Raw genomic sequence first — 17,987 nt, 5'->3', positions numbered from 1 at the left:
GTAAAGCACAGAGGACTGTAAATATTTTAGCAGTGATGTATGTGCAGTGACACACACACACACACACACACACACACACAGACTCAGAGACTCACAGACCCCCCTGGAGGGAGGAGGGGAGGGGTGTCTGAACAGCTTGTGACGTCTCCAGGCCATGATAACGTCTGCTAATTGGTTCCATCAGGCCTCAGAGTGTGTCTGTGTGTGAGTGTGTGTGTGTGTGTGTATGTGTGCTCTGTTGTCATTGTAATCATTACTTTAACTATCTAACAGTCAGCTGCAGTTTGATTTAACATTTATGTAAGTGTTAAACAAATTTCTTCCACCTCTCCCCAAAACACACTCAGTAGAAAAAAAGGGGAGCTACCACTATTTTTAAGATGAGAAGAATGAGGAAGCAAACACAAGAAAACAACAATGTGCAGCAGTAATGTCGGATCACAGTTAGTTTGGCCTCGGAGGAGATGGTGCATGGACAGGAACAAAAGAGCACTTCCCCCTGGAGATGGAAGGACACAAGTCTGACACCAAGTCCTGACACCCTTCACAGGCAGTTTCACACCAATTCACACCTAGATCTGCGTGAACGGGTCTGACATGGCTGTAGCGCGGCCTGTGTCACAGGTCAACTCACCACTACCCAGGTGACATCAAGTTGTGACAGATCCAAAAGGTTAGAAATAGGGAAAGATGCCAAATACCGCACCAGGGTTCAAGTCCAGGTTGTGGCACTTCCCTAAAATACACCAGTGGTGCTAAAATAGTATAAAAATATTAATGTCAAAGTAGCAATAAGAGAACTACTAAGTCACGCTTTCAAAGTTTTCTAGTATTATCACCAAAATGCACAAAGCACCAAAAGTAAAATTACTTTTTACACAGATTAGCCTTTTTCAGAATAATACGGCATCGAATCAAATCGCGCAAGTTAAGCAGGACAGTTAAAGGAATAGTTCGACATTTTGGGAAATTTGCTTTCTTGTTGAAAGTTTAATGAGAAGATTAGCACCACTTTCATGTCTGTACAGTAAATATGAAGCTACAGCTTAGCATGAAGACTGAGAAAGCCTGGCTCTGTCGGAAGGTGGCTCCTGGCTGTGGCTTCATAGCCTGTCCACACACGGGCAAACATCCATATGAACAAAAAGCTGGCTATATATACAGACAGGCAAACATCAGATACTGACAAAACTGACAGCTCTGCATACAATTAGGAGATCACATGATACAAAATAACACACATATCAACTTGCTGTATACAGATAAAACACCCATTGTCCTACAGAGATGACCGTAGCTCACGAAGGACATATACGATGCATAGTATTTAATCATCTTCTTCCATATATTTTTTGGTCAGTCAGCTCAAAATATATTACTGCACTGACTGTATACACCAACAATGCATGTGTGAACATGCAAATTCAAACAGAGCCATCCATAGCTAAGTCAGAGTATATCAGGGTCTTTAGAGAGACAAGGACTCCAGTGTGAGAGGGGTGGATGTTACAGACTGGATGGAAACATGGGAAAAAAAAATAAATACCAAAAATAGATCGAATAAAAAAGGAGGTTAAAAATATTCGGGACTTCTCACCAGGCATGGGGAACGAAAGAAGCCTCTCCGATGAGAGGAAACAATGAAACAGCACAACCAGCTGCTTCTGACTATAACCTGAATAATAGTGAATCTTCATAGATTAAATGAACAGCTTCTGTCTCCTGACAGAAAACTGAAAACTGAGGTCTAATCACAGAACGAACTGTGAGACTCAACACACATGAACTCGGTCCAGTGAACAGGGTCATCAGTCAATCATCAGTCTGTCTTATTTTCAATACAACAGTAATTAATGACAAGATCAGAAGAATTAGACTGTTTACTCTGTGTGTGTTATGTGTGTGTAACCATATGTTGAATCAGTAATGAGCTACAGGCCTGGGGCAGTTGTTGCTGTTTGTGTGTGTGTTGTCCCACAGGCAACACAAGCTGTTACTGAAAAAGATGCCTTCAGACACACACACACAAGAAAAGACTACACACAATGGCTTAAGCCCCCTCTACACAGCCTTTTATTCCACCTTGCTGTTCTATATAAAAGGTACAAATGCAGAATTGGAGGGGGGGGGCTATCACCCCAAAAGCTGCAGTGGAGGTAGTCACAGAGGTGAATCAATATCTGTATAAAAGGGAGAGCTGGAACACAGGAGCAGACACTGACCAACACCAAAGCTGTTGTGTTACATGTCACCAATGCCCTCATGCTAGATACAAATCACACACCAGGGCGGCATTACATCAGCTTTGAGTGGCTCAGTGTAAAAAAAGCAAAGGCAGCATATTCAAAGCTCTCCTTAACAGCAATATTGCACAACCTCTGTGTAAAAGGGGCTTCAGGCTGTTAGGGCCTATCGCTTTAACATGTTTCTTGGGTGATCTGATCACAAGCGGACAGCTCCAAGTTCAGGTATGAATGCACCCAAGATGCACTGAGACCTAATCACCACATTTGGAGGTGGTCTGAGCCTCATGTGACCACATTCTTTTAGCAGTGCATATGTGAATAAGTTCTGGACCACAATGAAAGATCGCCCTAAAAGACAAAAGTGCATATTAATTCGCACTGATTCATGCTCTTAAATCGTGTATGTTGGCTTTGTCCACGTCAATGTCTGAAAACTGCAAAAAGCCCATCGAGATATATTATGAGTACATCATCACATCTTGGGTGATTTGAATTGCTTGGAACATGCCAAGGATTAGACCCACTCTGGGTTGTTTTGATTAACCTATTCTTTTAATTTCCTGCAGATTAGGCATGAGAAGTGCACCGCTGCATCCTGCCATTTAAAAACAAGAACACATCCAGTCTTTGTAAATGGAACTGATGTGCATGTGTTTATTTGCATATAGAGCGGGGAAGTGAGAAATTTCAGAAAGGGAATGGGTCCATCCTGTTACACTGATGAAGCATGACAGGTTGTTTTTTTTTTATCATTCAAACGTGCAGTAGGTTTAACATTACGTAAAGATTTATTCAGACATGACAGGACATTTATAGAAAGAGACACGTGCTGGTTTTTCTGTGCTTTCGAAAACTGCTGCAAATCATTGTTGAAAAGTTAAACCAGCTTTCTAGTTGTAATTTGCAACAAAAGAACAAGACGTGTTTAATTTCTTTTTGTGCATATTTAACCTTGTGCTGCTTCAGTCTTTATGTTCATCTGATGACATTAAACTCATGCTGTGTTAGAAGTGTCACAGGTAGTCATGGCTCAAGTGTGTCTTCAGCTATGACACCAACATGTAAAACTGTCATCACATTTATGTAAAGAGCTTGCATGTCTGAAAGGAGTTTATGTCTTTTCTTATCAGACCTGTTTACAATATGAACAAACTTTTGTCAGTCTGAACAGCTGAGGTACAATGACTCTGGAGTCTGGTGTGTGTCTGACTTCATGTGAGCGTGTTCAGTCAGGATTATTTTCAGTCTTTTATGTTTAGGACGAGCAGAGAATGATGCCTGAGCCTTCGCACTCCTCAACTAAACAGAGCTGGGCCAAAGAGCCCCTTCCAAAACAAAAAAGTCATGTCAACCAAACACAAAACTTTATGTACATTCCTAAAACTATACACTAATTATTCAGCAATTATAAACAAAAAGAAAACAAATGATGTGCTAAATTTTGACACTGAAAAACAACAGTCCTACTGATTTGGGTGTTACTTTTTATAATTTCCTGGCAAATAAAAACAGTTATGTTGTTATGTTAAAATTATTTAACTATTTATTAAAACTGTATTATTATTTTCATACCAAAACAGGCTTAAATTAAGTTTCATTATAACCTTTCAGTTTTCTAGAAGCCATTTTTCCACTGATGCGTCACAACTATGGGGACAGTAAGCTTAACACTAGCTAGTTAGCAGGCTAGCATGGTAGCATCTGTAGCCTTGTTAAGGTAAGTAAAAGGAGAGAAACCCAGATTTTCTGTGATAAAAGAACTAAAATTAACTCACATGAGAAATTTGTGGTTATTTATACATTTTACATTTATGTATATGATTTGAAATTTCATAATGTCATTTATTTATGTTATATTGGCCATTTTGGTCCCATTCACTCCTATGTAAACTGTAAAACCATCTCAATAAACATTCCTCTCACTGTCATTGTTCTTCTTATCCTCACAGTGAATGAAAAAATGTAAACAGGATTACTCTGAATACACAACATGATCTGATAAACTACGGCATGTCTATCTATGTTTGCAGTTGGAGCTGCAACAGAGAAAAAAATCCTTCACTTTATGATATATAATATATATTACAATATATAAATCAGCAGCTGCACTGGATCAGTCTCCGACCTCAGCTGTAACAGTCCTGTGGACGTGGATGGACAGATTGGACACTAACAATCAACACTTTACAGGAGGAGACGGTGAGTTTCACCCACATCAGCTCCATCCTGTCCCAAAGTCCTTGATGATGATGTCACATCCTGTCTGAAACAACGGCCATTGTGCTGGCCAGGAAGGGAATTTCCCGTGGACAGACCGCTCTTCCCTCCAAGGGTCATTTAGTGCAGCCTGATGTTGAACAGGAAGAGTCATCAACATGAATCTAACACTGGTAGTGTTTAGTTACTCTATGTTCACACCAGCACAGATCAGGTAAGACCAGAGGTATCTGCACTCATTAGATGAGTCAGTATGTATATAGATAAATAGTCCAAGCTATGATATAAATACAATGCAGATAAATGTGAAAAATCACAGTACAGCTGTAATCTTGTCTCCTCACGTCAGTAATAATGTTGGTAACATTATGGCCATCCATGGCTGACTCAGAGCAGGGAGAAACACTTGACGTCCTATAAACTAGTTCTGACCAAAAACTGGCTAAGATTCATCATGAATGGTAAATTAGTGGATTTCAGCTTTGGCTGAAAAGGAGCATAAGCCTGTGTGATGCACCAAGAGCAATGAGAGCAATGAGAGCAATGCTCCTTGTTAACTAAACTCATGGATGGTTTTTTATCCAGTACAAAACAACAGTAATTGGCTCTGAAGATTCTTTCAGGCAGCGGGTGGCTATTGCTCCAACTGTCCCCTTAAGGTCCTGTTAAGGACTCGTACCACATCGATGAATACAGCAAGTTTAGCTGGCTGATATCATCAATATTGTTACTGAAGGTGATGTTGCTCCAGTACCTTTACTGAAGCATCTCTGTTGACTGTTGACTTAAAGGACCACAGATATAAACGCAGCGGTCGTTCTCTCCCCTTGTTGCTGCTGTCGTGTTTACATTAGAAACAATGGAGGGAGCGGCGGGCACTGTTCGCTGTCTGAAAGCACCTTAATAGACAAAACATTCCCCAGACCATTATTAGATACTATAGATCAAATCAGTTAAATGAAAAGTGTTCACAGCCTGGACAGAAATCTTACCTCTAGATCACATTATAAAAGCCCATTTAGCTTTTGTAACATCTTTAAGAAATGTAGCAACTGAATAATAAGTTAACTGTTAAATTATTTACATTATTATGTATTGTATCATTCATATTTTGTTTGCTTGTTGTGTTAAATTGTTTTGAACACTGTCACGTCATTAATGAGTGTTAAGTTTTCACTGATTGTTTGCATATTTTATTTGTTTATTCGCAGGGCTGACGTGTTAAATGAGCTAGTCTGCTGTGTCAGTCTGAAATGAACATGGAGGACTTTGTTCTGCCTGTTAACCTGCTGCTTCATTAAGCTAACGAGCATCAATTAATTATGTTAATGCTTCAGATAAAATCTCTCCTGGAGGGAAACTGATAGTCTGTTAACGAGCTGAAGACCAAGAGATGATGTGATTGGTTCAAATAGCTGTTAGAGCCAATGTGTGCATGGGGGGTGGGGGTGGTGTGGGGGGAGCTTCACCCCCCTCCATATCTCTCTGTGCTCCTGACCTGCTTATCTCTGACAACTACACACACACATAAGACCTTGTCCCACTCTGGTCTCCTGCCAGACAGGAAAAGATCTGTGTGTGTGTGTGTGTGTGTGTGTTGGATCCAGCTGTTGGCTTCATATCTGTGACCTCCTGTGGTGGGTGTGTGTGTGTTGTTGGGGGGAAGGAAGCTATAACGGATTCACACTGAAATCATCCCTAATGAAGCTCCTGCGAGTGTTTCAGTGTATGTGTGTGGCTATCTTTGTGAGGACCGGTTTGAGTTTTAGACCAGACATTTTGGGAAAGTGAGGGCTATTTGTTCTTTAAGGTTTAGTTTTAGGGTTCAGATTTGAATTAAGTTGTGCATGTTGAACACAATAAGAACAGTGCATAGTAAAAAAAACATTAAGATTAAAATCAATAAAATGCAGGAAAACAATTCACTGCATCAAAGCAATTTTAAAAACATGGGTTTTTAAAGTGATTTAAACATAAAAATCTTTGGGAGTGTCCTCACAAAGATAGAAATACAAATGTCAGATAGACAGACAGAGGAAGGACATTCTCCTGTTAGGTGGAACTTAAGAGCTGACGAACACACAATTCAGACCATGGAAGACAAAAAACATCATGAACTAACAAGATGTTATAGGCTTCAGCAGCACAGTATCCAGACTTAAACCCCATGGAGCTGGTTTGGGATTAACTGGACAAAAACAACACATCTGTGGGAAGTTCTGTAACAGTGTTGGCCCGAACTTTCTGAACGATGTTTAATTTCCATTGTAGAGCAAACAAGTGTTTTTGCAAGCTGAATGAATTTAGATCAAATTCAGTTAAATAAAGTTAAAGTTTTTTTTCTCCAATTCTTTATTTGTTCTATGCTTTAATTTCAGCGTATATTTAGATATTAAACTATGTAAATTTAAATGTATTTAATGTTTTCAAAAAATAAAGATGTTTTAACCAGTAGTGAAGTTACTATCAATACTGAGGTTACACCTACAGTTACAGGGAAAAATGTTTTACATGATATGTCTCAAGTTGTTAAACTGCGACGGTCACAGTTTGACTGACATCTTGTATCATCTGTAAACGGAGATTATTAATTTACTGACAGAATAATGCACTGTCAGCAACATTAAACAGTATGCCGCTGTCAGTACGTGATGTGGAACTGTGCATGAAATTACATACAGTTTAAAACTGCAGAGGCACAATTAAAATTGGATGTCTCTAAATTTTCTTGACGTATCAGAGGTTCTTTTCATTGCCTGGGGTCCTCTTTTATTCATTCATTCGAACGAAATCCCTTTTTGTGCTGGGTGGAAAATGATGATGTCAGCGTTAAGACAGAGACTGTAGTGTGATGTCTTACTGTGGCTTTATCTGTGAAACACACTCTCTCACATGTACACACTCTCATTAACAGCTGTGTTGTCTCCCACAGCTCTCTGACTGGTCTCCAACTGTTGATGATTCATTAACAGACTCTGCTGGACATGAAGCTCACTCTTTCCTGATGTGATGCTTTGTATTAAATCTGTTCTCTCTGTCCTGTAAACTGCGTCTCCTTGTGCTTTGACACTTAATGTTATCTGATGCGTGCAGCTGTAGCTCATCATGAAAACCAAACTTGTGACATAATTAACATGCTACTAGCTTCTGGTTCCAGGGCTGTGTTAGACAGTTTTTGTCTTCACAAAATCAACAAACTGACACTCACTGCAGCTTGAACTTCTTCTCTTCCTCTCTGCGCAACTATTTCTGTCACTTTTCATATAAACAAACAAGCGCGGCACTCTGAATGTCTTCCAGGAGAAAAGGTTGGCTTTTCACTCTGCCTTCCACTATGGCCATTAACACCAGCCAAAACACTGCTAGCTTCCAGGAATGGCCAACTGTTAACTCATAAGAGATGTTCCTTGTCTGTGAAACAACACATAATGTCAAATTCTATTTATCCAAGGTAGTCGCTGCCCCACCTAAAATGCCACCCAAAACGTTACATCTTCTGTATGTGAGCACACTGAGAGCCCTTGAGAAACTGGAATCGAATTCCTTGTGTGCCCCGACACACAAAACTGATTACACAAAGCTGATTCTCAGACAACAGACCTTAGTTAGCAGCAGGACCGACCCAGTGGACGGTCGTCGTGGGTTTTGGCTGGGTAGACAACTTCACTTTTTTGTCGTTCTTTTCCCACTGTAGTTCTATTTATCGAAACTGACAAATACCTCAGCAGAGGCTGGACAGATTAAAGCAGTCTGGCTGTTGATATGTATGTGTATGTGTATGCATGTGTATGTGTATGTGTGTCATCTGACAGCCATGTTGCATTCAGGTCACTATGTGATTCCTGAAGGACAAACAGTAGAAAGGAGTCATTTCAATTTTGAACTGCTTCAAAACATTCCGTCATGTGATTTAAAGCGCTGTAGGCCCTGAAGTCACATGACAGGAAGACACATACAGAACCCCCCCCCCACCCCCCACACCCCACACCACACACACACACTTTGGTACAGACCAACAGCCACTTAACCAGTATCGGTACTTGCTGACCAAACACCTGCAAAACTGACAACTGTTCCATCAGCCTAAGCTGTACTTCGTGTTTAGCAAATGTAACATGTCAACACAGTAAACAAAGATGCTGAACATAGCAAATGATATACCTGAAACCTCTGGAACTACCCTGTGTAACTTTGCAAAACTGACAATCTAACATTCACACCCACTTCACGCTGTGTTGGTCAGCAGCATGGAGGTGAGAAGAAGTTTTTTTTTTTCTCTCTTCACACTCTTCCTCTCTGACTGTCATGTGAACAAGAGTGCAACACTGTGAACGCTCTCTGACTCTGCGACAGCACAGCCTCTCACCCTTGCCTTCTGAGTGCAGGTCTTTTGTGTCAACTAGAAACACATTTGCCTTCCAACATGTTCTGTGAACATGCATGAATTAGTCCTTTTCGGACATAACCCGCTGCATTTAGACAGACTTGAAAACACAGTCTCCTTATTTGTTCAACGCGGAGGGCTCCAGGAATAGGAGAATGTTGAAAATGCTGCGGGGGCAGGGTTGATTTAAGAGCAACATTTAAGTCATATTTCTACTGTTTACACTGTGTTTGTCACTATGAAAGATAAAATAATTGCAGCTGTGGGTGTTAAAGCCCCATCTCATACTGTTACAGTGGTGGAGGAAGTACTCAGATCCTTTACTTTAGTAAAAGTACCAAAAGATTAATGTAAAAATACTTAATTACAAATAAAAGTCCTGCACTGAGAATCCTACTCCACTAAAACTACTTAGTCTGCAGGAACATGTCCCCAGTGACTGATATATCAACATTAATGTTAATAATGGAGATTGTTACTGACATATCAATACATATGCAACCTTTAAGTTTAGTCTACCTGGGGGTCAGGTCCCTCCTAAAGGTCAGGAGATAACTCTGAGGGCTCTTATGTAGTGCTTTTAAAGACTCTCTGCTTTTTAAATTTGACCTGTGGGCCTTGAATCACTCTTTGAACTGTTAATAATGAAATCTTAAATATTATAAAAAAGACATTGCATTTCTGTAAGAAGCCACATGTCAAAAAGGTTAAAAAGAGCTGGTTTAATCTGTAAAAATGTTATTAACATTCATTCATTTGGCAGATCCCTCTGTCCAAAAAAAGAGTGTGTGTCAAACTAAACCACCACTGACTGACTGGACAGTAGTTGTGTGGAGTTTGGTCTGGGAACATGGTTTTTGGGTGTTTTCTAGTTTTCCTAAGAAAGTTTAAGGAAGTGTGTCTGTGGTTGGAAAAAATGGTATCATTCAGACAGTTAGAAGTTAGAGGTCACTACACTGACCACTGCTTCCTCTAAATGGTTTTAGTTGTGAATACCTCTGTAACCATGGCGATCACGCTGAACTTCCTCTTTGGAACTCACTGGTGATCGGCCGTTGCCGGGGAGGGTTAAGGGATACCGTTGCCCACAGTGACAGATGTTGACTCTTCCGCCGTTTCCGCTGCTCTCTCTCCTTGTCGTCGCAGGAAGTTCACCTCTGTCAAGGCCCCTCCTGTTTAAGGACATCAAAATAAAAGCATTGAATGCTGACCTCCTGTCAAAATAAGTGTTTGGTCCTTCACCTCTGTCAGGGAGAAAAATAACATCCTGGATACACAAACACATGCACCACACGCACGTACGTGCACGCATGACGCGCACACACACACACACACACACACACTTCTATAGTTGTGAGGACATTCACTGACATAACACATTTCTTGGCCTGTTACCCAAACATTGCATGAAAAAACTGGTGTACAGGTGTTCCTAATAAAGTGCTCTGTGATTCTTATGATGCATTAGATGTTTTTGTAACTTAGGTGCAGTCAGCAGCACTTATTATTGATTATTGATATGATTATTTGAAGCTGAGATCCAGGAATTATACACCTCAGCCAGAATTTTCAACCACCCATTTCATATCAATGTAGGGCACACTAAACAACAGAAACTGATGCAATACAGTCCAACAGCACTACAAACTACATACTCCAAAACTGATCAGAATGTTGAACCATCAATCTTCCTTCATGAAAGCAGGATTTATTTAAGGACTATTGTATCAGAGTGCATGAGTTTTAGCTGGGGGTACCTGATAAACTATCAGCTGAAGGTAAGTGTTTTTTAACATGTATGCTTGTGTGTCTGTATGCACCTTAACATACAGAAGACAATAAAGATACCTTCTCTAAACCTCACTGAAGGAACAGAACTGAAAAAAAATTGGAAACAAAAGGAAACAGCTAAATGTTTCTTTTTGTTTTTATTGTTTTTTTATAGGAATGAAATGTAATAAAAAGTAACATTTAACATTTGAAGGGGTGTCATTTAAGTCTTTTCACATTTAAAAAAAAGTAAAACGTTAAAATGTTTCCAGAGGTGCACAGACTTTTGCTCACAACTGATACAGATATTCACTTTGGTTTAATTCGCACTAGCTTTTGTTTTCATTCACAGCAGAGTGTGTTATTTTTAAAACCTCTCAGACCAGAGGCGATCACTGAGAACTTTAAACATGTTGTTTATTGAATGTTGTTCCTGACAACATCTCCACTGTTCATTCATCTCTCTCCTAAACAACAAGGTAGTCTCCTCAACCAGCTGACAGCTGCACTCAGAGTCTGTCTCTGTGTGTGTAATCTCCATGGTAACTAGTTTCCAGAAACCCCTTCCTACTATTTCTTTTCTTGTCTAAAATAAACAAACAAGAAGTGGGGCAGAATGGCAGGAATGGGACGTCCTGCAGCAGCAATGACCTCCAATCAGAGACTAGAGTTATAGTGAAGTCACTTCCTGTCCGCTCAGCGCCATCAGAGGGAAAACTTGAAGACTGCAGCTGATTTTTATTGAGAATAAAAGTGTATGAACACTGCAGCAAGTGGTGGAAGAAGACAAAGAGACATTTTGGTTTCAGATGACTGCAGCATCACTAGGGGCAGAAGAAGTATTCACATCCTTTATTTACATCAATCAGCCATAACATTAAAACCACTGACAGCTGAAGTGATTAACATTCATCATCTTGTTACAACATAATGTTCTGCTAAGGAACCATGGGTCCTTCATTCAGCTGGATGCTACTTTGACATGAATCACCCACCTAAACATTGTTTGTAGACCAAGCACACACCCACAATAGCAACAACACTCCCCAACACCAGGAGCAGGATAGTGCTCCCACCACACCACAAAAAGTGCTCAGAAATGTCTCCAGGAACAGGACAAAGAGCCCAAGGTGTTGACCTGGCCTCCAGACTCCCCAGATCCCAGTCTGACCCAGCATCTGTGGGATGATCCAGACCAAGTCAGATCTGCCAGGTCCCCCAGTATTAGGGGGACCTATGTAATATTAGGCATGTCCCACAGGTACTGAATCAGATTGGGATCTGGGGAGTTGAGTTTGGAGCCCAGGTCAACAGCTTGGGCTCTTTGTCATGTTCCTTGAGACATTTCTGAGCAGTTTTTATTGTGTGGTGGAGGCCCCTGACACTGGGGAGTGTTGTTGCCATTGGAGGGGTATGTGCTTGGTTTGTGACAATATTTAGGTGGGTGGTGTGTGACAAAGTAACGTCCAGATGAATGTCAGGACCAAAGGTTCCTCAGCAGAGCATTATATATTAGTTATAACAAGATGATCGATGTTATTCACTTCATCCACCAGTGGTCATAATGTTATGGTTGATGAGTGTAAGGACCAGTGCAACAGTGTAAAAAAAAAATACTCCATTACAAGTGAGAGTTGTGCACTGAAAATCCTACTCATGTACATACAGAAGTATGGAAAGGTACTTTAAAGTGTAAAGGACCAAAGTAAAAGTATTTGTCCTACAGAAATATTACCCCCAGTATGTGAATGTGTGTGATCACATGATTATTAAAGAAACACAGTCAGGAGTTGTCAATTTTAACCTTATAAATATCCAGTGAAAATTAATAATCCCAGCTACTTTTATCATTATAATTAAATCCTCATTGTTATAGAATTGAGCTCATCATACAGTATGTTTTGGATGTAAAATCTTAATTTGTAAAGTAACTGTAACTAAAGCTGTCAAAGAAATCTAAGTAAGTAAAGTCAGTAAAAAGTACAATATTTCCCTTGTATTGGAATATAGGAAGTTACAGTGTTTTATAGAGTGTTTTGTATTTTTATTAATGAAGGTTTTACTCCTTACCATAGTAGAGACTATGTTGATTAAAACGTTGTTGTTTTCATTGTGGTTGCCAGTAGCTATGTTGACATCAGGAAGTGGAACAGCTGGCGTAACTGGAGGCATTGCCACAGCAACGCAGACCCAGAATGCCTCTGGAGCAAAACAGCTGTTCTGTCCGGGGGCGAGAGACCTAAAAAAAAAAAAAAAAAGACAGAGAGAGAGACAGACAGACAGAGGAGAGACAGACAGACAGAGTTTTATTATTTGGACTCCTACACTGCCAAATTACCAACCAGGTGAAGCGGGCAATTGCCCAGGGGCCCCCCCAGACTCCAAAAGCCCCAGGTTTAGTCCATATAATTTCTGTCTCTATAGTTGGATTCATATAGTTGGGGGATATATATATATATATATTATATTATTTTTTTGTTTGTTGTTTTTGTTTTTTTTTTGTGTTGTTTTTATCATTTTATTTTGCTTAATGTTTAGTCACTTACACAGTATATTATATCATAAGAACTGTTGCTGCAACATTACTTTTGTTCAGTGTATAAAATGTAAGAAGTTGAATATTGTGGAAAAGGAACCTTAATTTTTCTGAAGTCAACTTTTCAAATCGCTTATTTTTATTTCTGACCAACAATTAAAAAACCCAAACATGTCAAGTTTATTATCAGAGAAAGGATTTGAGAAGGTGGCACCAGTGAACCTGTCAATTTTGCCTTAAAAGTGACTAATTAGTTATCTGAATTGTTGCCATTTATTTTTTCTCTTTCGACTAATCATCAAATCATTTTAGCAACTACAGAGCACTGGTTGGTACAGTATAGTAGTACAGTGGTACAGTACTTTTAATTATAGCATAAAATTAATTGTAGCATAAAATGAAAATACTCAAGTACCTTGGTTCCAGGTTTTCTGTGAGTGTCACTTCATTTCAGGCTCACATCTTTATTGTGCATTTATTTTATATTAACAATGGATCAGATGACTACTTGCATGTGAAAGGAGTCACACATTTGATTAACCAACTGAGAACCTGACTCTGCAGTTCCCCTCAGCACTACTGAGTTTTAAAGCATCTCTAAGCTCCTTCTTTTTGTGTCCAAGACACTACCACAACCCACTGTACACGACCTGTTCAGCACCAAAACAGCCAACAGACGCAGACTAGCTGGTGAACATAGCAGAACATAGCAGTTTAATGGTAGAATAATGCTGAGGCTTACAGGCAAAAGTGGTCAGTCCAAATCAGAATCCACACGAGAGCTGGAACAGAGCAGGCAGGCATAGGTTCAGGTACAGGTAGAAGAGGCTGGAGAGCAAAAGCGCACAGCAACATGATGATCTGCCAACTGTAAGGGGAAAAGGGGGCCAGTGTATATTCTGGTTGATTGTGTTAACGAGGGCCAGGTGTGCTGGCAGGTGAAGATCAGGTGACAGAGAAAAGTCTGAGGAAATCTGGTGGACAGGCTGTGAATCACAGCTATGTAACATTAAAAAGAATCGTATGGACTTGGCAGAGGAGAAAAGTGGCCGGAGACAGGAACTAAGACAGACACTGTGACGAAAGAGTCAGATATTTCCCTCAGAAAGCAGTGGACATTAGATAACAAGGCTTTATCTAAAAAATAATACAAATATTTTAACTATAATATTACTTTATTTTTAACATGTAAAAAGCTTTGAATTGAACATGTAAATCTAGTAGAGTCTTTAAGTTAGGACCATAAAACAAACATGCAAAGAAAATAATGAAAGAGATGATGAAATAGACAAAATAAAGCAAAATTAAGGCAAATGTCTTCACAGATGACTGAAGAACGAATCAATGCTGCACCGATGAGAAAACTAGTTCCACTAAATCAGCTGAGTGATGAAGCCGTGGGAGCTCAAAGAAAAGCACAGACAGATAAACAAAGACGTTGAATATGAAACGTGACTCAGGAAATAAAGAATGTGTGTGTGTGTGTGTGTGTGTATATGTCTGTGTGTATATAAATACCATGACTAATTAAAGTTTAAATTTGTCCTTCCTGCTCACAGTTCCCATGGTGACCGTGGGAGAGACTGAGTGGGTGTTTGATTGTCTAGCATCACACATACATACACACACACACACACAGAATCAACAGTCAATTCATGCTGTGGGTAAAATAATGCACAAAAGAGAGAATGTGAAGTTCAACTGACTTTTACCATTTGTTCAAATATTGTTTTTAAAACCCATCAGGGATTGCTCTATAAAATATATATCTATGAAGTTTATAAATCTGTCCTCATACCTGAGAGAAACAAGACACGAAACAGTAAAATATACAGAACGTATCTGTGTGTGTTGTTAGTGTTTCAGCCCTATTGTTCTGTTTTGTCCTAGATCTGACAAAGCTAACTGTATTAATGATAAAGAGGCTAACACACACACACACAGGTGTAATGTTCAGTTGTTGGACAGCAGAATGGAGCTCTGTTGTCACATCTGCAGTTCTCTGCATTTTCCTTCTCACACGGGTCAAAGGTTATTCCACCGCTGGGAGGTCAGAGGTCAAAGGTTACCCCCTCCCAGTCCCACAGCCTCTCCTCTGTCTCTGATGTCTTAAAGCTTAAACTTGAGTCTCAGTGTGACTGCAGTTTACGTTCCTCTTTGTGAGGAAACAAAGAACTTTTCTTGCAGTTGACATGTTACATACCGACAAGGATATACTGTAGTACAGTGTGTAACCATGACACTTAAATATACAGATGATGAGCAGCAGACACTGAGGATCAGCAGGTCAGCTGGAAAGTTTCCTGTGAATCCAAAAACAGACATTCTTTCTGCCAGACCGTCGTGAGCATGCTCGTTTCCACCATTAATCAGGTCATTCTTAAGATGTTTTCCAGTGTTTGTGAATGAGCCGTGAACGCAACATTAATACCATATAAGGTTTATATGGCATGTTATCAGAATGTTGCTTGCTGATGCACCCAGCAGAGCACTGTGGTCATCCCACTGGTGTTGTGTCTGTGTCCACATCTCTGTTTCTGGCCTCCACCAGCTCCTGAGAAAAAAAAATATCTGGCTTTTTAGCAGCTTAATGCTCCATTATATTCACCAGCGAGCCTCTAATAGCCCTTTTCCACTGACACCTAATCAAGAATTGGTTCCACGCAAAAGTTTGGTTCACAGCTCTGCATGACAAGTTCGAACCACTGACAGCAGTAGCTATGGCATGGGCAAAATTTTCTGCCATTTTGAAAAAACATAAGTGATTACGTCTATGTGTATGTCTAATGAATGCTGTCTGTGGTTGCTACACATGTAACCTTCAAACGCAAGATGCAATGACTTCAAAAGTAAATTTTTAAAAAGCAAGCAAAGCAGTTGACAGCCATGATTTGTCTCCGTTGGAAATGATCTAGATTTCTGCTACATAACAGGTTTATTTGTGGTTGGCAAACAATGAATTGGTGCATTACTGCCACCAGCTGGTAGAGTGTGGACTACTTAACATTAGGTTCTTTAGGTGCCCACTGATAATAAATTGGATTAGAAGCTTTAGGTCTGATTCTGCTGCTGATGATTTAAAAAAATATAATTTGTGAGCCTGTTTTCTTTTTTTGTGTGTGTGCTAACCGCTAATACCTGCCTACATTTGGACTCTCACCGTGATCAACAGGAAGATGCTTGAGAGCAGCACCATCAGACATGAAGTACTGGCTGCGGTCCACAGGAAGTGTGTGTGGCAGCATCATCTAGTCCCACAACGTTCAACAGCACCATCAGGAGTCCCACCATGCTCGACAAAAGTACCATTAGGAATCCCACTATGCTGCGCAACGGTGCAATCTGGAGTTCCTGCTCTGATTCCACTTCTATTAACTGCTCTGCCGTGAAATCGCAAACAACAAAACATAAAGGCGTCTAGAAGTCAGACCTAGTCATCAAACAATTATCGGCTGATTTTGATCAACTGATCTCTATCAGACTGAAATCTGTGTCCTCCCAGGAATACAAACCTGTAGAGGTGTGTATTTGAAAGAAAAGAATAAAAAACAGGACAAAATAGTGTGTATGTATGTGTGCAGTATATATGCATGTTATACCGGTGGGACTATATAAAACAATGCAGCATCATAATAACTGAACCACATATTTATCACCTGCAGTGTCAGCCGTGTGTGTGTGTGTATGTGTGTGTGTACTCTCATTAATCACAGCAGTGTTGTTGCTCCAGCGGGATGCTCTGATCTCAGGAGGGGAACCATCTGTTGCGCAACACCTTTTCTTCTTCTGTGGGGAGAGGAAACACACACACACACACACACACACAGGAGTCTGAGCCAAACTCATTAAACATCAGAGATAATAAAACACTGAACATCACCATCAATGAATGATTTCCATGCAAAGGTTGATAAGATATTTCACCCAAAACCACAGATTTTGAAGCTCATGGATACTCTCAGATAAACTCAGATGATCACCAAAGTCAGTGCAATTTATCTGGGGATGATCAGAACAAAATATTGATAAGGAGAGCTGTGAGACCACTTGATTGATTGATTGATTGATTGTGGTCTCAGATGTAATCCCTACATACAAATGAAGGTTTGTCCAGCAGATGTCACCATTTTCACTTACAAAATTCTTAAAAACAGTGATCCTCTTACAACACAACATACTGATTCCATGCTTCAGAAAGTTTTGTTTCCACTATGGCTGTAATGAACGTTCCAAGAATACAGAAGTACAGTTTCTGAGTGACCTGATAAAACACTGTGTTTTTACTATGGAAATCCCAGGAGCTGTTTCCCCTCTTCCTCTTCTTTGAGTTTTATTGTTCAATTACTGCCATCTTCTGGAGTTAGTTAGCTCCTACACAGTCCAGTTTGTCAGGGTTTTTTTTTTTTTTTTGCATAAAAAAGGGTAACATAAGGCTGTTGACACAAGTCTGAACTGATTCTGTGTCAACAGCTGATGCAGTGATGTGAGGATCTTGTTGCTTTGCACAGATAGACTTATAATTTGCAATGTATTTATTGTCATTGCTGTGTGAGGATTGATCCAGTACAGATCAATAAACACCTGAAGTAGAACTACCAAGGCCAAAGCATTAATGGGTTTATCCTTTCAGTCATTTTCAGGGAAAATTGAAAATAAAGTCACATGTTTGCAGATTTCAGCCTCTCCAGAGAAAAAATCTGCTTCTGAAATCTCTGTCACATATGAACAAAACACAATGTTTGAAAGACGTCAGCTTCAGCTCAGTGTTCTGACAGTTTTTTCTATGCTTCAGTGAACAGTTAATTAATTAATCAGAAAATATTTGACAGATGAA

At 39.9% G+C, this 17,987-nt stretch overlaps 1 protein-coding gene across 1 annotated transcript in view; it reads right to left on the bottom strand.

The window, feature by feature from the left end:
* Positions 1 to 14,038, bottom strand: part of itga4 (integrin alpha 4) — a 43,958-nt gene extending 29,920 nt beyond the window's left edge. The window contains 3 exon segments of the mRNA XM_018702715.2: positions 9,844 to 10,019; positions 12,688 to 12,856; positions 13,896 to 14,038. The gene's annotated coding sequence lies outside the window, so the exon portion shown is untranslated.
* Positions 14,039 to 17,987: the final 3,949 nt, after the last annotated feature.

The sequence above is a fragment of the Lates calcarifer genome, linkage group LG1, assembly GCF_001640805.2.
Source record: "Lates calcarifer isolate ASB-BC8 linkage group LG1, TLL_Latcal_v3, whole genome shotgun sequence".
In the NCBI taxonomy this organism is placed as follows: Eukaryota; Metazoa; Chordata; class Actinopteri; family Centropomidae; genus Lates; species Lates calcarifer.
Note: the sequence above shows the minus strand (reverse complement) of the source record. Positions and strands in the feature narration are given on the sequence as shown.